This window comes from Chiloscyllium punctatum, chromosome 5 (genome assembly GCF_047496795.1).
Source record: "Chiloscyllium punctatum isolate Juve2018m chromosome 5, sChiPun1.3, whole genome shotgun sequence".
NCBI lineage: Eukaryota > Metazoa > Chordata > Chondrichthyes > Orectolobiformes > Hemiscylliidae > Chiloscyllium > Chiloscyllium punctatum.
Window position 1 is genome coordinate 100594781 of NC_092743.1, and position 22089 is coordinate 100616869.

The window sequence follows — 22089 nt, forward strand, 5'->3', positions numbered from 1 at the left end:
CACCAGCACTACTTGACTCCTGACCTCACTACAGACTTGGTCTAAGCATGTACAAAAGCTGAACTTCAGAGGTAGGGTGAGAGTGATTGCTTTTGACATCAAGGCCACATTTGACCTGGTGACTTTCAATGGCATTAGCATTGCTAAATGCCCTACCAATATCCTGGTGAACAGAAACTGAACTGGACCAGCCAGATGATTACTGTGGCTACAGGAGAGGGTCACAGATTTGGAATTCAGCAGTGAGTAATTCATCCCCTGACTGCCTAGAATCTGCCTAACATGTAAACTGCACGAGTCCAGACTATTCTGGAATACTCGAGGAGAAAGTGAGGACTGCAGATGCTGGAGATCAGAGCTGAAAATGTGTTGCTGGAAAAGCGCAGCAGGTTAGGCAGCATCCAAGGAACAGGAGAATCGACATTTCGGGCATGTGGGGCTGAAGAAGGGCTCATGCCCGAAACGTCAATTCTCCTGCTCCTTGGATGCTGCCTGACCTGCTGCACCAATCTGGAATACTCCACAATTGCCCGAATGGGTCCAGCTCCAGCAACACTTGAGAAGCTTGACATCATCCAGAACAAAGCAACCGCATTCACCACCTTCAACATTCATTCTGACCACCACTGACACACAATGGCACAGTGTTTACTATCTGCCAGGTGCAATGTAGCAACTGGCCATTCCTTCACTGTTGTCAAAATCCTGGAATTTTCTCTTTAATGGTATTGTGGGTCTACTATAGCACAGGCACTGCAGCAATTCAGGAAGGCAACAAACTGCCACCATCTCAAGGGCAACTGGGGATAGCCAATAAATGATGGCCCAGCCAGCAATACCCGTGTCCCAGGAGTGAGTACAAATAATGTAAAAACTCACCAAGGTTCATCTGACAGCACCTTCCAAACCCACCACCTCTACCACTTAGAAAGAGAAAGTGAGCAAAAGCATGGGAGAATCATCACTTGCAAGTTCCCCTTCAAGGCATCTTGACTTAGAACAATATCTCTGTTCTTTCACTGCTTCAGGGTCAAAATCCTGCAACTCTGTTCATAACTGGACTCATACAAATCCTAATACCATGCACTGCAATGGTTAAAGAAGCCATCTCACCAGCAACCTCTCAACAAAAATTAGGGATGCACAATAAATGTTTGCCTAGTAAAGTGTTCTACAAATAGTCACCCAACCAGTATTTTGTTCCTTCCCACCTCCCCCCCCCCCCACACCCCCCCACCCCAGCACTAGAAAGAGACAGCATGAGACAGATGACACAGAAGTAAATAAATGTTTAGTTGAAATAAATCACAATAGCTGTACAATCAAATAGCTACATATTGAAAAAAAACACATAAATTTGTGCTTCAATTGGAAGGCATATTTTGCACCTTGGATGGTGAGGAGAGAGGAGGTAAAAGGGAAGGTGGCCCCTGCAATTACATGTATAGGTGCTGTGAGACTGGACCAGGCACTGTGGATTTTTGAAGAATGGGCCAGGAAGTCACAAATGGAAAGGTGCCTTCAAAATGCTGACAGAGAAGGAGATGAGAAGCTATGTTTGGTGATGGAATCAATTTAGAGGTAGCAGGAATAGGGAGGGATGACCCATTAGAATGGAATGTGAAGACAAGGGAATATCTATTGGGGATCCATAGGGGGCAGAAGGATTGAGAGCAGAAATCTGAAAGGATTTGTCTTATCTCCAAGAATGCCATACAAAACACTTGTTTTGAGACCCAGGTCTAATAGTATGCATTCCCCTTGAACTGTAGCATGAGAGGGAAAATTGGCAAAGGTAACACAAAGCAGAACAAGCTGTAAGAAGAAGGAGGAGGAGAATAGCTATGCTCTCAGCACAAGAAATTGTTCACTCAGGATGTTCAAGAAGTAAATCTACATCCTGTATCTTAGCAAGAAGCAATGTAGCTGCAATGTCAAGGACAAATGTTTCCTTGGTGAACTACTGCAGTGAATCTTGTAAACGGTACACACTGTGGGTGGGTGGAGTGAGTATAATCAGCTACTGTCTTTGCCAGCATATAAATATGGCTGGGACTTTACAGCAAAGTGGTGGCCAGTCCAAAAATCAGAATGTTGGAGAAAACCTCAGTTCTGCTAGATATGGAAAACCCTGCCGCATTTTACTATTCTGCAGATAGGGCTTTCATTCCTCTAAGGGATAAGGTCCTGCTCTTTAAGGCAGGCAGTTTCATTCCTAGCAGCTGACCTTTACCCAGCTACAATTCAGGAGGCTCTGGAATAAAAGTCAGTTGAGGTTTGCCAATCTGGAAGGCTTTCTTGAGCTGTAGGGCTTAGGGTTCAAAGAGGGGAGTGTCCATGTCTCTGAATCAACAGCATATGACTGGTAGTCTCCCCTCATGGTGACGTGCTAGTGAAATACCAGTGGCAACAGGAATAGATTCTAAAGTGACTACTAATATGCTTCTTAAGGACTTGTATTAGCCCAAACTTGGAATCATCACTATAGCCAACCTGCAAGTTCCTACTGTTGGAAAAATGTTAGTGGTATTGTGAAGGCATTGGAACATATCAACCGGTCCCTGTCACTCTACCTCCTTAACTTTCACCCCAGCAGATCCTCCCTGTCTTCTGCCTCCCAGGATGCCTCTTGGGGCCTTATAAATCCCAGGGATTGATTTTCAAAAGTAAATCAATGGTACTAAAGCAGAGCCTGTGTGACATGGTATTGTGTAATGCACTTGCTTTTTCTGCTGCTGTCAAATAACAATCCGTTCTCAGTTCAGTTGTTTCAAAAAAAGGATCAGAAAATAATGACTTGATGCCAAAACTCCAGTTTTGCAGAGGCCTGCAGTATGCTTGAGGTAGAAAAAGCCCAACTTGGTAGAAAACAAAGGTCAGTTCAATAAAAAAAAGGAGAGAGGTACCATAGATTTTAAAACTTTGCAGAGTTTTGAATTATAATTGGGTCATTAATGTTTACTAGAATATTGATGAGGCCTAATTACATCTATGGATTGTATAACGCAAGCAACTGCAGTGGTGCTTTCTTCTCAGTTCTGCTTCACTTCTCACAGGAGTTAATCTCAGAATGAAAAGCAGACTGGGCAAAAGATTGTTGAAATTTCTTGAATGAATAAGGTACATGTTTATTCGCATAATGAGCTCAAAGCCCTGCTTTCTCAGAACATTGTATTACATCCAGTGCTGAAGGAACAGCGCATTAACCCACACCATTTTCTTTACAGTCCTCATCTATTCTTTGCTATCAACTTTATAGGGTTTCTTTTGTGTGTTTATTTTAATTGTTCTGACTCAAAAGAAATTGCTTAAATAAAGAAATAAAGTGTGGATATCTTGGGCAAGACCTGCTCTGCACACAACACCTAAGAAACCTTCTTTCTTCAGTTTACAACCCAAAAGGCATGTCATAGAGATGTACAGCACAGAAAAAGACCCTTCCGTTCAACTCGTCCATGCCGACCAGATATCCCAACCCAATCTAGTCCTACCTGCCAGCACCCGGCCCATATCCCTCCAAATCCTTCCTGTTCATATATCCATCCAGATACCTCTTAAATGTTGCAATTGTACCAGCCTCCACCACTTCCTCTGGCAGCTCATTCCATACACACACCACCCTCTGCGTGAAAAAGTTGCCCTTTAGATCTCTTTTATATCTTTCCCCTCTCATCCTAAACCTACGCCCTCTAGTTCTGGACTTTCCCACCCCAGGGAAAAGACTGTATCCTATCCATGCCCCTCATGATTTTATAAACCTCTGTAAGGTCACCCCTCAGCCTCCAACACTCCAGGGAATACAGCCCCAGCCTGTTCAGCTGCTCACTATAGCTCAAATCCTCCAACCCTGGCAACATCCTTGTAAATCTTTTCTGGACCCTTTCAGGTTTCGCAGCATCTTTCCGGTAGGAAGGAGACCAGAACTGCATGCAATATTCCAAAAGTGGCCTAACCAACATCCTGTACAACCGCAACATTACCTCCCTACTCCTGTACTCAATACTCTGACCAATAAAGAAAAGCACACCAAACACTTTCTTCATTATCCTATCTATCTGCGACTCCACTTTCAAGGAGCTTTGAACCTGCACTCCAAGGTCTTTGTTCAGTAACACTCCTGAGGATCTTACCATTAAGAGTATAAGTCCTGCTAAGATTTGCTTTCCCAAAATGCAGCACCTCGCATTTATCTAAATTAAACTCCACCTGCCACTTCTCAGACCATTGGCCCATCTGATCAAGATCCCATTGTAATCTGAGGTAAACTTCTTCACTGTCCACTATACTTCCAATTTTGGTATTATCTGCAATCTTACTAACTATGCCTCTTATGCTCACATCTAAATCATCTAAATGATGAAAAGTAGTGGACCTAGCACTGATCCCTGTGGCACTCCACTGGTCACAGGCCTCCAGTCTGAAAAACCATAACCTTCACCATGAATAGGTGCAAAATCCATTCCAGGCAGAGCAGAGTTTACAACACATCTTGGTGGTTCCAATTTGATCCACACCAGCCGTCCAACCAACTAAGCTAATTGGCTCTCCAAGGAATTTGGTTCCTTATTCCTTTATGGAATGTGGGTGCTAGTGATGAGAGCAGCAGTTATCAATCCCTATTTGTCTTTAAAACTTAATGGCTTGGAAGGCCATTGCAGAGGACTGTGGAATTCAGAGTCACATCTTGACCAGACCTGGAATGGACAGAAGATTTCCTTTCCCAAATGATTTGATGAACCAGATGGCTTTTATAACTTACTTGTCATGGTCACCATTATGGAGACTGGCTTTCACCTCCACATTTATTAATTACATTCAAATTCTGCCAACTGCAATGCAGGATTTGAACCTAATACCCTCACAGCATAACTCTGGGCCTCTGGATTACTTATGACATTACAACAATGCTACAATCTCCTAAATTTGAGTTACTGTAGCAACATGCTGGAGCCTGGAACTATAAATGATGATGGAAGAGGCTCCAGCCATTTTCCACCACATGACAAACCAGGAATCCTAACTATTCTTCCCATCTACTGCTGTTGTTAGCATGTGTTCGAAAGATTTACAAGTTGATACACAACCTCTTTGGCACCTCCATTGGACATTAAGTCCTGGAATGGGGCCTCAACTGAGAGCCTCTGGTTCAGAGGCAGAGATGTTACCCACTGCACCACGATTCCACAACTGAAGAAATTGCTACAGCTGTATATCCAGAATGAGTTTACAATGTTTATTACTCATGGCAGACAGTGGAAAAAAAAATCTTTATTAATTTAGTTAGGTTCAATAACAAGAGGTCATTCTTTCAAGGTGAGAGGTGGAAAGCTTAAAGGGGATACACACGGCAAATACTTCACACAGAGGGTTGTGGGTGTTTGGAGTGCGTTGCCAGCAGAGGTGGTAGAGGCAGGTATGGTAGATTCATTTGAAACGCATCTGGACAGATGCATGAATAGGTGGGGAGCAGAGGGATACAAATGCTTAGGAATTGACTGACAGGTTTAGACAGTACATTTGGATTGGCTCAGGCTTGGAGGGCTGAAGGGCCTGTTCCTGGACTGTAAATTTTCTTTGTTCTTTGTTTTCAATTGAAGATATGTATATTGTACATATGCAATCAATTTGACCCATCAGCCATAATATCCATACCACACCTTACCGACCTATGTCAAGAAATTCTGATTGGTAAGCATTAATGGGCACACTAGATGGTATCATCCATGGCATAATGGGGGCATTCTCACCTCTGAGCCAGACGTTGGTACAATTAGCAGTCTAAAGATTCAAGTTGACACTTCAGTTTGGAGGGAATACTTCGCTGTAAAAAGAACTATCTTTCTGGTGAAGTAAATCTCTGTCAACTCGACCGTGCATAAAAGCTTCCACAGCACTATTTCCAGATTAGCGGGATGATTCTCCACAGTACCATGCTCAATATCTATACCTCAACACACATCATTAAAAAAAGATAAACTGGTCATTAACAGAAAGGTGCTTGATGGACCTTGCAAAAATGTTGTGGCACATTTTCTGCATGACAAATATTACTAGCGTTCAAAGGAAAATACATCATTGTAAGACCATAAGACAGAGGAGTAAACATCGGCCAAGTGATTGATCTAATATTCCTCAACTCCACTTTCATGATTTTCCCTATAACACTTGATCACCTTACTGATTAAAAATCTGTCTTTCTCAGCTTTAAATATATTTAATGTGGTAAAGAATTTTTTGTGGTAAAGAATTGCAGTGATTCACTGCACTCAGAAAATATTCTTGTCTCTATTAAATTGGTGACCATTAATCTGAAATGACCTCTTTAGGTCCTAGGTCCTCCCACAAGGGGAAACAACTTCTCCACATCTATTCTGTCAAGACCCCTACGGATTTGATATGTTTCAACAAGGTTGACTCCCATTCCTTTCAACTGCAATGAGTAAAAGGCTAATCTGCTGAACTTCTTCTCATTTAACAATCCCTCCAAACCTGGATCAACTGAATGAGCCTCCTGTAGATTGTCTCTAATGTTAGTATATCTTTCCTTAGACAAGGGAACCGAAACTGTTCATGCTCTCCCTCCTGGGCCTTATATTGTGTTAGCGAGACCTCATGATTTTTAGAGTCCTAAAAAGAGTCCTTTTAAAATGAAGCCCATTGACTGAAAGGGGCTTGGAAACATGCTGATGTTGTGCAAGGTCTAATATAAAAACATGGCCCTATTTTCTTTTAAATAAATAATACCTTAATCAAATTATTGTGGACAAAGCTGTCGCAAATTCTTGCTATCAGTCCTTGGAAATACCAATGTGGTGCCTCCAGAACACAAGGAAGAGAAATGATAACACTTATTCCTTCTTCATTTGTGCCACATGACTTCAATTGACTCAGCATCATGAGGAACTGCAACTGCTCGTTAGCAATTAAAAACTTCCACTATCCAGTTGATGGTTGAGAATGATCATAAATTGAGATTTTGTTCAAAAATCTGAATAAAGCAATATTAGCTTTAGGAAATGTTTTGCAATTATTTTCCTCCTTCTACTTGAACAGAGTTATGCATCCCAATTCATGCTCAAGCTTAAGTGAAGGAGGAGAGTTACTTGAAAAATACTGTGACTTCTTATACAGTAAAGTCAGTGAGCTTGATGCCAGCAATAGAAGGTGCTTAGTGTGTCCTGTGAAAGTCGAGTGTAATTGCCAGTCAGTACTGATAGAATGCTGCTGCACATGTGCAAAGGTCCTTGGAGAAGCCCCTGATATTTTACAAAGCATTAGCCATTATGATGATGGTCTATGACAGCTCTTGAAAATGTGCCCGGAGGTTTCAATCATTCCAATCACTCCTCCAGCACTGAGGTGCCGTGTGTTAAAGGGGCAGCCCCAATGCTTCAGGAGAAGCCAATAATCTCCACATAATCTGGTCCCAGAGCTCCGTGTCACTCTCCTTCACCATAGCTTTTCATAATCCCCAGCATATGGTCATGTTTTGATGGGCATGAAATTACATCAAGCAAGGTCATTTTTAATAACTGTCAATATCCCTGAACAGCGGTCTTATTGACACCTAAACCGAGAGCTGGGGGAATTGTCAAGTAGTTGACAGACTTGGCCTGGGAAAGCTGATCCACAGGGAGCCAGATTAATATTGATAATAGTAAATTGTTATTGATATAGATTTGAAGGGTATTGTGCAGCTGGATGATACTGTAACTCAAGTAGCACTGACAGCAAATGACATTTTGTTTTTTTACCATGAGGGATTTTCAGGGAACTTTTTTTTTCATGTGCTCTACACAGCAAAGATTGTCTCATAATCTACACCAAGGAGCTAGCTACATGTCAACAAATTGTAGAATAAAAGCCACTGAAAGATGTAGGGCTTAACCCTTCATGTTCTGCAGCAGCCGTCCTGGTTTACACAGCTTATAGAGATTTTCTAAGAGCTGGCAGGGTATATGTACAGGACTCGTTCCCCCTGTTGAGCAGGCAAGAAGCATTTTTTTTTTAGTTTCATTCCCATTAATCTTCAGGTATTAAAATTATTTTGTCATTGAAGGTGAAACATCTGTACCTTTCCCCCACCTCTTTCCAATCATCTTCCTGTCAACCTTGCCTCAATTTCATAAATTCAAAATCAGCCAACTGGAGCTCTCCCTGCCATAGTGCTGATTTAGAAGCAGGGATGTCACTAAATGATTCTCTTTATTATGATAGCACAATAATTGCTTCAAGGAGTATCCGACATCATCTCAATGAGATTCACATTAATCCTGCCAGTTTTCCAAGTAATGGGTTCAGGCAGAAGGCCAAGATAAAGCTTTCATAACCACTTCTGTTGATTTACTGCAATGACCGTAATTATCATGGTTTATGATTCAGAGAAAAACAGATCATCGTGATTATGGATTTTACATTTCATGTATATTACTGTATTGCAACAATGCACTGTCCCTAATCTGGGGCAGAGTTTCCTTCAATATATCAGTAGAATTAGACTCTCCAGAAGACTTGCAATGCAGTAACATTTTAAAAGGTGTGTATGTAAGTAGGATAGCTTTATAACTTAGCAAACTTAAAGTGCAGTTAGAAAACTAGGACTATGGAAATAAACATTCATAGAATTTATATTTGTGAGCAATTTGTTTATCTAAAATGCTGAGACCTTTCATTTCAAATAAGAAAGTCATTTACAAATATGAAGAGTCATTTAAAATCAGGAAAGGGCCATTTGGCCTATTGATTTAATTCTGGCTTCCTACAGAGCAATTCAGTCAGTTCTTCCTGCTCAATTTCCGGTAGCCCTGTGAGATTACTTCCTTCAAATGCCCAACTGATTCCCTTTAGAAACGAATGAAAGTCTTTGCTTCCACCTTACTCATGGACAGCAAGTGACAGGTCATCATCATTTAATATGTACAAAAGCTTTCCTCATATTTCTCCTTCAACTTTGCCCAAAATCTTAAATCTGTTCTCTTAGTCTTTATACAATTAGACAATGCAAGTATTTTTTCTCTGTCTACCTTATCTAAGCCTGTATACTTCTGTCTCCTTTGCTTCAATGACAACAATCCAGGAAGAATTTTGCTAAACCTTTATCTTCTTGAGCACCTTCACATCTTTGGTAACATCTGCTGACCACAACTGGGCAAAATGTTCGAGCTGGAGCTTTAGGTAAGTTCAGCAAGATTTCTTTGCTTTTGTGTCTTGGCTAGGTCAGAGTTGCACTGTGCTTTTTGAGGGATTGCCGCCATGACGTCAAACAGGTTTTCTCACAGTATCTTGCCAAGTTTGTCTTATTGACTAACTACTCCATACCTACCATGTCCCTGATGTCTGATTTTAGCCCCATCTTACGACATATCTTTCCCAGAGCATCCCGTTACCTTTGTGCCATCTTTAAAAGTCTATTATGCACATCAGTCGGGATTTGTCCTGCATGGTTCCTGATGTTTGCCCTAGACTCCACAGACTGGGGGAACTTTTTACCTCACTGTGCAGGAAGGACCTGGAGATCCTGCTGGACATGGTGGTGCAGAATTTCATTTTCCCCAGGACCAGGGGTGGATGCCATAGCACCAAACCATGCCAGCCTGGTCAGAGGTTGGCACCCTGATTAGAGTAATGTCAGCTCTCTAGAGGATTGCCCAACACTGTAGGAAGAAAGTCAATGACCTTCTCCATTCTGCCTCCATCTTGTCACCGATACCTCACATTCACTCTATTTCTGCTTGTGTCCCGACCTCCTACCAAGGCTCATGTTCTACCACCATTACTAATGTCTGAGACATCCTCGCCACTCCAACTCTTGACACTATTAACCCTCATATCCTTTGCATTGCCTAGTCACTTGTTCAGGACACTATACCAGAAGTAACAGCTCTGCTATCCACTTTTATATCCCTAAATACCTAAGTATCTGTAATTCCAGGAGGAAAATAGCCCACAATAGGTCAAAAATACTCTCTTGAGTAGGCTACCCAGCATTCAATTCCTCATCTTTCATGTGGACAGCTTCCTGGCTCTGATCATTCCATTAACTGACAGATTGTTTTCAAGTCCCTGAACTGTTATCAAAAGCTTCCTTTTACTTACTGACCGCCTAAGCAAAGGTAGTCCTCTTGACTTGCCTGAGGCCTAATAACACACATGACATCTAAAATGAAAGAGATCTTGATCAATTGGATCAATGGACTGAAGAGTGGCAAATGCAGTTTAATTTGGATAAATACAAGGTATTGCATTTTGTTAAAACAAACAAAAACAAGACTTATGCAATTAAAAGTATGGCCTTAGGCAGTGTTGTAGAACAGAGAGGCTAGGGATTCAGATAAATTATTTGAAATTTTCATCACATATAGATAGGATGGTTAAGAAGGCGTTTAGCATACTTGCCTTCATTGCTTAGTCCTTTGAGTATAGGTGTTGGGGTGTTATGTTGTGGTTGTACGGGACATTGGTGAGCCTCTTCTGAAGTACTGTGCCCAGTTCTGGTCTCCCTGTTATAAGAATTATATTATTAAGCTGGAGAGGGTCCAGAAGAGAAATACCAGAATGTCTCTGAGTGCACAGTGTCTCTGCTGCAGCATTACAATGGTATTGGCTAGTTCAACCAGAGGTGGAGCATTAAAATGCAGAAATGCCCTTTAAATAGATCAGAGAAGTGCCAAGATGGTTCTTAGAGACTGGCACAGGTGGTATGCCAAAGGACATGGGGTATTTGTGGCCAATGTCTGAGGAGCATGCCCTGATATGTTAAACCCTAGTGTCCAAATGGAGCTCCTTTGGTGCAAGTGACAAGCTGAATTCACAAGGTACATGCTCTGGTTTCAACGTAAGGTTTTGTAAATGTCCAGATTATTTACTGAGTTTGATAAGGTAGAAAGCTGAATATTAGTGAAACAAGTTGGGCCATCAATCAGACATTTAACAAGCAGTAATTCCCCTTAATTGACAACTCACCACTGCCTGGTGAAAAACTTGCCAAACATTCGTGAAAAGCATAAATATGGTGTAAGACGGTCATAATGTTGGGCCTCGCCAGACATCTGACAATTCTGCCACAAATCTCACTGCAGCTGGTATCATTCACACAATTCCACACAAAGCCTCTACTTACGAAGCCCTAGAATACACTTGCGTTGCTAACTACTAAATATGTCCTGCTCCTTCAATCATCGAAGCTCATGCACCCCCAGGTCCCTGATACCTGCAGACCTTTAAGAACTCTGCCATTAAGCATGTGTTGCTTCTCCCATTCTTTCCTCTAAATGCATAAATTGATAAATTCTTAATCTCACAAGGAATTAAGGGATATAGGGAGAGTGTGGGTAAGTGGCATTAAATGCCCATCAGCCATGATTGAATGATTGAGTGGACTCGATGGGTCGAATGGCTTTATTTCCACTCTATTTCTAATGGTCTTACGGTCTTATGCATCATTTCAAACTTCTCTGTATTACATTTCACTTGCATTAGTCTACCCATTCTGCTGGCAAACCTTTGTACCATATTCACTGCTTAGAAAGAGCAGGGCAGTGAGATTAACTGGACAGTACTTTCAAAGAATCAGCACAGACCCAATGGGACCAATTGGCCTTCTGAATTCTAGGAGTCTATGAGCCTGTTATCTCTTTGATAGGATAGACAGAGGGAAAAATCATGTCTCTTGTAAGGGAGTCTAGAATTAGGGTCCATAAATAGAAGATAGTCACAAATAAATCTAATAAGTAGGTGAAAAGTATTTACTTACGCTAGGCAAGATCATGAGGGTGAAAGTAATATAAGGATATGTTGATAAGGCTAGATGATGCAATATATGAGGATACTTGGGTGACATCGAGTTGTTGGGCCTAATGGCCTGCTTCTATGCTGAAAGGTTCTCTGTAAGAACAGTATTTCTAATCCTTGGGGGTACTGGTCTTTACTCTCAGTCTTCACATTAAAACAATTTTTTCAATGTGTTAATGACAGCTATTAATTCTTAGAAGAAATGTCAGAAAGCAAAGTTCAACTACCACCTGTAGAATTAAAAAAAACATATTTTAATTCCAATTAATATTATGATTTGTTAGTTTTTGGACCCTGGGCAAATAATTTCCTAATTTCTGTAAGAACAGTACACTGTGATCCTTGGGAAACTACCTTGGTCTGTAAAACCAGTATTAATAATGTGGCATTGCAATTTAATTGACATGGTGTTACTTGTGGAATAAACCTGTACTCTTCAGCTTTGTTTTATAAAGAGAGCCAATTAAATCATTCTCTTCACTCTGTCCTTTCTTAATTATTCATACTCATGTAACTATATTTCTTGTTCATTACATAAACTGGCAAATTGAGTTTATTCTCCCATGGTTTTCTACAAACTATTTGGCCAAACAAAATTGAACTGCAACAATGAACGGTGGTTGCCAGAATATAGTTAGTAATGGGATAGATACACAATTTGACTTTATCTCCTAGGCCTAGAAATAAAGGAGACAGCCAAATACTCATTCTACATTATATCCAAACACTTCAAAGATTTTTCAGTGCAGCAGCTGACCTTTTAAAAAACAATTTTATGACAAGTGAAAATTTAAAAATCCGAGGTAATTGGAGCAATACCACAAAATGATGGATACCATTTTGGATCTGACCCTCCACCACTAAACCACTCAGGAATGTAACCAAGAGGAGGAACTGTTCCAGAATCTGTGTCTATGAGAAGAAGCACAAATTTGAGACAAACAAATGCTTACAAGGTTAATCCAAGTCTCTGGGGAACTGATAGATATTGGACCCAAGAATTAGATGCTTCAAGATCCAACAAGTTATATCTGTCATCCCAGTCAGGAAATTGGGAACTTCCCTTGTAGGAATTCCATGAGGAATAAGCTGTGGTGAAACCTGCAACCTGGTTGTGTTGGTGGCCACTCTCACTTCTGAGTTAGAAGGTTGAGAGTTCACATTCTCCTTTAGAGCTTGAGCACAAAGGACAACGATGACACTCCATTGCATTGCTAAGGGCATGCTGCACAGTTGGAGGCTCTTTCTTTCAGATAAGACCTTACAATAACTGGATTTAATAGAATTAATGGCACTAATGTGTTGAAGAAGAGCAGGGGAGGGAAACATTCATCATGCAATAAACAACATAAAACAAATGATCTGGTTATGATCACATCACTGTTTGTAGAAGTGAACTGTATCCCAATTAGTTGCCGCAATACCTATACTACCACAGTTACTCCACTTCAAAGATACTTTTATAGCTGTAGATTACTTTGCAATGTCTGGTGGTCATGACAGGTGTCACAGATAGACAGGTCTTTCTTTTTTAGCTGAAGTTAATCCTAAGTAACCTGCTTCAAAATCTACCTGTGGTATACCTGAAAGGCTTTTCTTATGGATTGAGTTCATTTTCAAAACTCAGCTCGGGCAAATAAAAATGTACAATTTGTAAAAATAAATTAAAGTGTTGAAAGGGAATTGTCCTGTCTGCAATAATGTTAGCATCCTGCCAGCACATATTGTTGGATAGTTATTCTGGTTCAATTCTTCTTTTCAAACCATTACTACAAACCTGTATTTTGCATTGTTACTAATTACAGGCACAATCATTAGCACATTGGTAATAAATTCCCTTTGTTCTCAATTATCAGACAATGTATTAAATCTTTACAGGCAAAATTTGATTGAATCCAACCACAATGCACCATAAAGAGTAGATACAATTCATTATGCTCCTTAATACATTACTTACATCCATGTTATATCAACTTACAGCACCTATATTTTATTACCTCATGCAACATAGAAGGAATATTGCGAAATAAAGTTCACAGCAGATTCACAAGATGTCCTCTTGTGAAAGTAAGATCATGTGAACAGGAGTATTCAGTCATTCAGTCCCTTAAGGCTGTTCCATCGTGCAATGAGCTCATGGCTGATCTTATTTCCACCCAGCTACCTTGGTAGCTTCGCCTTTAATATCCTTGTCTAGAAAAAAGATTTAATATGATAAATTGGGCTAGGATCTATTTTTCCAGTGCCACACTTTTAGACTCTGATCTCCAACATCTGCAGTCCTCACTTTCTGCTAGGATATATTGCTGTTATTGTGGGGGAGAGTTCCATAATTCTAATACCCTTTGTATGAAGAAACCTTTTCTAACATTTCCCCTAATCTGCCTGGTTCTGTCTTACTGTCTGCTTGTTGTAGACTCTGCTCTCAGAAGTGAAGTCTTTTCTACATCTTCCCTGTCAATTCCTTTCAAAATGTTAAAAGCCTCAATAAAATCATGCTAGACTCTATGTTCCAAGGAATACTTTTTAAATGAGAAAGACACTGTTACTTTTATTGAGGCAATGTGGCCTCAATTTACTCAATTTACTCATTGGATATGGGCACTGTGACTAGGCCAGCATTTATTCAAACATATATTCCAAAACAATTTGCCTGAGGTTCTGGATTACTGGCCCAGTAACATTACCATGACACAATCACTTTTCCCCAACACCATCCATCTTTTGTCTGGTTGGGACAGCAGATTTCTTCACCAAAAGGACTTTTGTGAACACGATGGGCATTTAATGATCACTGATACTGAGGCTAGTTTTCATTCCAGATATATAAATTGAAGTTAAATCCACCACTTGCTGAGATGTGATGTCCCAGGCCATTAGCCTGGGCCTCTGGATTACAAACCTAGTGATACTACCACTACCATTATCTCCCTCCTTGTCGACACGTACTACCCTCACTGTTTTGAGATCATTGTATCTCCCTTAAACATGTCTGTTTTTCTACCTTTATCTTGTCAATGCGAGATTGCTATGGACAGATGTTTTTGTGGATTATGATTTACTGCCTTGCTCTAATAGACGTCTTCTTAAAATTAATCTCGGAAGCGCATACTCCCTGGTTGTAAGATCTCATCTGTCATTTTGCCTTCATTACTATCAGACATTGTCAAGTAACAAGTGATTTAGATTATGGTCTATTAGAAGACTAATTAATTAGGTGTAAATTTACATTGGACTAAAAGTATTGCATCATAACGTTTCTCATTTTGGAAGGTAAATAGAAATTAAGCACCTGCATTTCAAAAGCACGTTTGACAATATTGGGTTGTTCCAAAGTACTTTGTAGCTAATGCAGTACTCTGGAATGAACCTCGGCCAATCATTTTCTGACTCAGAGGGTATATTGTTCCGTGGTAATGATTAAGGAATCAGCCAGAGAATTTGAGTTGTCCTTCACGAAGGACTTAAGCTATCGGAGAACGAATACACATGCACACATTGTCACCCAACTGGAATACAAGGAAGTCAAGATATGCCACAGAAAGGATATGAGTTAGCGCATCACCCATAATTACAATGAGAAAAAGAATACTTTTTGTTGCATAATAGATCCACACTGGACCTCTTTTCATCTATTTGATTTATTTATTGTCACATGGGAGAAAGTGAGAACTGCAGATGCTGGATAGAGTCGAAAAATATGCAACTGGCAAAATACAGCAGGTCAGGCAGCATCTGAGGAGCAGGAGAGTTGGCATATTTGGCATAAGCCCTTCTGATGAAATATTGACTCTCCTGCTCCTCAGATACTGCCAGATCTGCTGTGCCTTTCCAGTGCCTCAACTGTTTGACTCTTATTGTCACATGCAGCTTGTTACAAAATACAGTGCAAAGTGTTGTACACTGTCTGGCCGCCATCCTAGAACACAGAAAAATAAACCAAAACAAAGAATATGAGGCAGAAGAATGAAGAAATATAGGAAGTGTCAAACTTTAAAGTCGTTCTTGTTAAGAAGAACAGAAAAGAGAAGAATCCCTACAGTCAGGGAACAGGCCTTCGGCCCAACAAGTCCACAACAACCCTCTGAACAGTAATCCATCCAAAACCCTACCCTATATTTACCCCTGACAATGCACCTAACTACATATCCCTGAACGCTATGGGCAATTTAGCATGGCCAATTCACCTGACATGCATATCTTGGATTGTAGGTGGTAACCAGAGCACCCAGAGGAAACCCACGCAGACACAGGGAGAATGTGCAAACTCCACACAGACAGTCGCCCAAGGCTGGAATCGAATCCGGGTCCCTGGCACTGTGAGGCAGCAGAGCTCACCACTGAGCCACCATGCTCTGTCATGGGGCATGGGCCTGGTAGCTAGGCAGGAGTCCGTTCATCATGCCGCTGGAATGATAGTTAACACTCTTCAGCACCACTTCACCTCCACCGAAGCCTTCACCACAATGTGTCCTCACTGGACCTTGACAATGCAGATGCCACCGATGATGCTGGGTACCGCATCAGCCCAGACCCAACTCCATTGCCACCATGAGTCTCCTTTGGGCCACTTCACCAATGCAGCCACTGCTGATACCCACGGATCTCGCACTGGACCCAAACTTGCCTCCGCTGCCACTTCCATGCTTCCAGGCAGTTCATTCCATGTCCTAAGTCCAAAGATGTGCAGGTCAGGTGAATTGGCCATGCTAAATTGCCCGTAGTGTTAGGTAAAGGGGTAAATGTAGGGGAATGGGTGGGTTGCGCTTCAGTGGGTCGGTGTGGACTTGTTGGGCTGAAGGGCCTGTTTCCACACTGTAAGTAATCTAATCTAATCTAATCTAAACTACAGGTGAATTGCATTGTCCAGTGATTGGAGTTCGGATATTTTGTAGGTGGTGATTAGAGTCGAAAGGTCAATGGTTAGAACAATGCAAGAAGTTGCTTAACAGTGACAGCAGCAAGAGGATTAAGGAATAAGAAGACTAAGAGTCTGCATGTTTACGCAAGCGATTTACCATCTTCACTGCAGGCAATGTCTATAGGTGGTTTTCTCTTTATGTTGTCCAGATTTACGCTGATTGCCTCAGAATAGACCACAGGAGGCCTCAGACTACCACAAGGGCCTTTGTTTACAATTGCTTGAGACAAACAAAGCAAGGGCTCCCTTTAACTTCAAGCTGCATTCAGCAATAAATTCAGATCTAAATTGAGAGTCAAGGTTAGAAAATTGCCATGATCTTATTTTAGAAACATATTGTACTTCAATTTATGTTGCTGCAGCTTTGTAATTTTAAAAAATATTTGTCTTGGGAATGCTTGCTCAAAGTTTTCAATATTCCTGATTTGTGATTGTTGCAAATAACATTCAATTAAATAAGATTTTCAATTTTTTTTTGGTTTAAAATGTCCCGCGAATGTCATTGTTTGCTGTTTGATAGGCAGAAGTGAGGTGTGGTTTGGACCATTCTCAAGCAACAGTCTCCAAACTTTAACCTGCATTTAACCTGTCAATGGAGGTAAGTATTTTCATGTTGGTGGAAGGTTGGAGTGTATCATTTGGCAAGTTGACACCACCAAATTCAAGCTGTAGTACAGTCTGTGCTTGGTCTGCTTCCAGTTCTGTGGCATAAATGGCATTATTATGTGTTGTTCTCCCAAGTAAACAAGGTTATTGGTCGTAGCCAGATTAGGAGATCAATGGGCATTACCACTTGTCCATTCCAACACCCATTCATGCTCCTCTGCTTCCTCTAGCTCAAACAGTGCCCAGATATTCTTGTCCTCCAGATTAAATTCACACTGCATCAGTCTTGTGCCACAAACTGCATGCATCGCAGAATTCATGCAGAAATATATCCTATAGATTTCAATCTTCTTCCCCTGACCATAGTCTATGCTCCAGGCAACAGGACAGGAAGGTGGCCTAATCTAGGCATCTCACAGTGCCTCTTTACAAATGCTCATTAGCAGGTATATTAAAGTGAGGGAGTTCAGTAAGTCCCTCTCTCACTGCACACCCCAGGTCATCTCCTCTGCCCAGAAGCTCTTCAGCCCACCCTCACCTTAACCTCCTTCCACCTATCGCATTTCCAACGCCCCTCCCCCAAGTCCCTCCTCCCTACCTTTTATCTTAGCCTGCTTGGCACATTTTCCTCATTCCTGAAGAAGGGCTCATGCCCGAAACGTCGATTCACCTGCTCCTTGGATGCGCTTTTCCAGCAACACATTTTCAGCTCTGATCTCCAGCATCTGCTGTTCTCACTTTCTCCTAGGTATATTAAACAAGCCTAGGAACCTACAGCCTCTCTTCCCTGTTGTAACAGCGGACAACATTCCTTTACCAAGTGCTTCCCTACCAAACAGATGCATTGATGCAACACTTCTCACATCTCCAAGATAGTCCAAAACATTTTGCAGTCAATGTAGTACCTTTGAAGGGTAGTTTTGTTAAGGAGACAAAAATGGAAACTAACTTACTTTAAGGTCCCACAAATGTAAATAAGTGAACAGTTCATCTGTTTAGAGATTTATAAAATCATGAGGGGCAATGGATAGGAGGGATAGCCATGGTCTTTTTCCTAGGGTAGGGAAGTCAAAAACTAAAGGACATAGGATTTAGGTTAGAGGGGAAAGATTAAACAAGGACCTGAGGGGAAATTTTTTCATGCAGAAGGTATAGAATGAGCTGCCAGAGGAGGTGGTGGTGGAGTCTACAATTACAACATTTAAAAGGCACCTGGATGGGTAAATGAATAGGAAGGATTTAGAAGGATACGGGTCAAATGCTGGCAAATGGGACTAGGTCAGATTGGGAGGTCTGGTTACCGTGGATAAGTCATGGAGCCATAGAATCCCTACAATGTAGAAGCCAGCCATTCAGCCCACTGGGTCCACACTGATCCTCTGAAGAGCATCGCCCCCAGACCCAATCTCTACCAAGACCCTGTAATCCTGTATTTCCTATAACTAATTCTCCTAGCCTGTACATCCTTGAATACTATGGGCGATTTAACATGACCAATCAACCTAGGCTGTCTCTGTTTGGATTGTGGGGTGAAACCAGAGCACCTGGAAGAAACCCATGCAGACACGGGGAGAATGTGCAAACTCCACACAGATAGTCACCCAAGGGTAGATGAGTTTGTTTCCATGCTGTATGACTCTGTAACTATGACTCTATGTTTTGCTGTGATTAGTTGAAGGATCATTTTTTAGCAGTGCATCAGTAGAATTCCCCAACCTAATATCATCTGCAATCCATCTAAACAGGTAGATGGAGCCTCAACTTAAGCAGAAATTGGCATTTTCGACAATGTTGAGCACCATCAGTATCTAAACTGGCTGATACAACTGGTCAGGCAGAGAGTGCTCTACCCTCTGAGTCAGAGGCAGTATCACTCAGTTAAGTTGACATTTCTTCTTTCTCCATAACAGCACATTTTATAAGTGGCCATTCCCTTTATCATCAGTGAACTCCTTTAATCATACACAAAAATAAATGACATATGATCCGTCAATCCCCTTTGCTCACTCATTGATCCCAACACAGTGGAACAGTTTTGCAATCAGCTTACTTGAATCAGTACTGTATTACTTTCTCTTACTTGCAGCAAGATAATCTGAATACTCTGGAATGGAAAAAAAATCCTTAATTCCTTCACTCTTAAACACTTCCATTTATTTAAATGGCTTTCCTCAAAAAGGGAAAGAAAATCATTGTCTCAAGTGTACAGGAGACCCAAGTCAGATTCTTATTCTTCAATCACTTGACACTCCAGAACATCTGCTTTTGAATAAAATCCTCAAGGACAGTTCCAAAAAGTGACAACTGTGTGCTACAGAATGGTTTGCTCAAAACATATATGAAATAGTGATTTTCAATCAAAAAGGGTGGCATTTAAACAATTTGGAAAATTAACCTCCCAGCTGAACAGTGTTTTTTTCTATTGCTTTGACTGAGTGATGAGCAGACCCAGGAGATTACAAGCATTTGGTTGAGTGTTTGAATGCAATGTCAGTCGAGTTTTCATCACAGGGTTCAGAGGCGTCTGAATTGCAGATGTTTACAAATTGTCTATTTTCTGAACTTCAGCAGATTTTTCACTTTCTTGACGGAATGGAATGAGGAAGGGGTGATTTGGGGCAAAGTAGCCGAAATCAGAGTTTGCAATCCCCTGGGTAAAGAAATCAAAGCACCATTGGACTACTTTAGATCCACTTTAAAATCATTTCATAAAGTGTAATACAACGTTTTAAGCATTTTCCCGAAATAAAGTGTGTGTGTGACTGTGTGTCCACCCAATTGTATTTATATGCGTGTATGTTTTGTATGTAATATAGATATATGACATGTGTGTCTGCATTATTATTTGTGAATGATTAACAGTGATATTCGTATAGGTGGGCAAGTCTATGCATTCATACATACATGTGTACTGACATACATGTGTATTGACAGACGTGTTGTTTCTAAGGTGCTTATTCCTTAAGTTTAGATACATACATAGTCCCTGGTTGCAAATGGATTCCGTTCTTGAGTCCGTTCGTAAGTCGATGTGTCGGAACAAATCGGAATACAATGCAGGACAATATAAAATACTCATTCGTGAGTGCAAGAAACATTTGTATACCGGATCTTTAAAATTACAATCCTGCACAGGATCGCGTTCATAAGTATGAGCGTTTCTAAGTCAGACATTCATAAATCAGGGAATCCCGTTCCAATTTGTGTGTTCATTTATTATAGTTTACAGTAATTTAAAAAGCAATATTCCAACATTCCAGTAATAGTCAAACTACTGTTCTCCATAAGTCAATCAATGTAAATCTCATCATACTGAATGACAAAATGCAGAAGGCTGTCTTAAAAGTTCACCAGTGCAGTAAGCATTACCACTTAATAAATAAAACTCGAGTTCTGTCAATGTTTTTTGCTGTCTTGCATCCTACACAGTTTGAGCAGATTGATAATTTTGTTTCTAATCACATATATTTTACTCATCAGTTCATCTGTATTGACTATTTGATGTCACAAATAAAAAGAGAATTTTATTCGCACTTGTTATAACCAACCTGCTGTTTTGTGTAATTTAGCACTGGATCATTTGCAAACCAAGTATCAGAATGAGCCGAAAGCTTAGCGGCAAGTCTACAGTTTCAATTTCAGTTTGGATTCCGCTCATGGTGTGGAGCAGCTCCTTCATCCAGTGTTTCTTTTTAGCTATTATTACTGAGTCTAAAGTTCACGACCTTCGATTGGACACAAGCACAGTAGCACAATAGATATCAGAAATCTCTGTGTGGCATTCACGTGACATGGCTCCCATGAGGCAGGTATAGAAATGAGCTTATTACAAAGCCCTCTGCAGCTAACCTGCAACAAGATAAAAAAAAGCATCGCTAACAATGGTTTGAGAAATGAAACAAAGACTTTTATTAGCAATGCACGTATAAAATGATGAAAAATCAGTATTAAAGGGCAAAAAAGGTCCTGAGAATCACCCATTAATTTTGATCTGAATGAAATATTCCAACCAAAACATTTTGAATATTTATTTGTGTTATTAGTTAGTTGGAAACTAAAATCAATGAATTGGGGCATGTATTGGATGTAGTAAATGATTGACAAAAAGAGAAATGGCTTGGCTGCTGTTCACAGGTTTATTCACATGCTTAGAATGAAAATAGTGAAGCAAAAGGATGAAAGTATGTGTGAACAATTGGCAAGCTGGGTGAAGCCTACAAATGTATTTAAAAACCAAGGAGGCAGACCTTACACTTCCTTTAGTCTATTGATGTTAACATAAATAAATAAATATCTAATATGTATAAGAGGTGGCTAATTCTCAATCATTTTATTTACACATTGCCAAAGTTACAAATCGTTCCAATGGATCAATCTTCAGGAACCAATGTCCTGTCTCTTAATAACCAGTTTCACCATGCGGTGGAACTATGTTGCCTCCTTAGTATTCGACAATTAGCATTGATGAGGTCTGCCCATACTGTTCCTTTTCTACCAATTTCCTGTAGTCATATTGCTAAGGTACAGGCAGTTTTACAGTCAGGCTTAGCCAAATGAGTTTTAATTGAAACTTGAATGCAACTTCATCACAACAAACCTGGCAGGCAACGAGTGTATTCTGGGCACTTTCTGCTGAAAGTATCCCCTACAGGAAAGCCAAGGTCAACGGGTTTCACATTAAGTTTTCATATTCTTAACCATTACTTACCAAATAATCACACCAAGGGTCAGTGTGGACTCAATGGGTCAAATGGCCTCCTTCCATTCTGTAG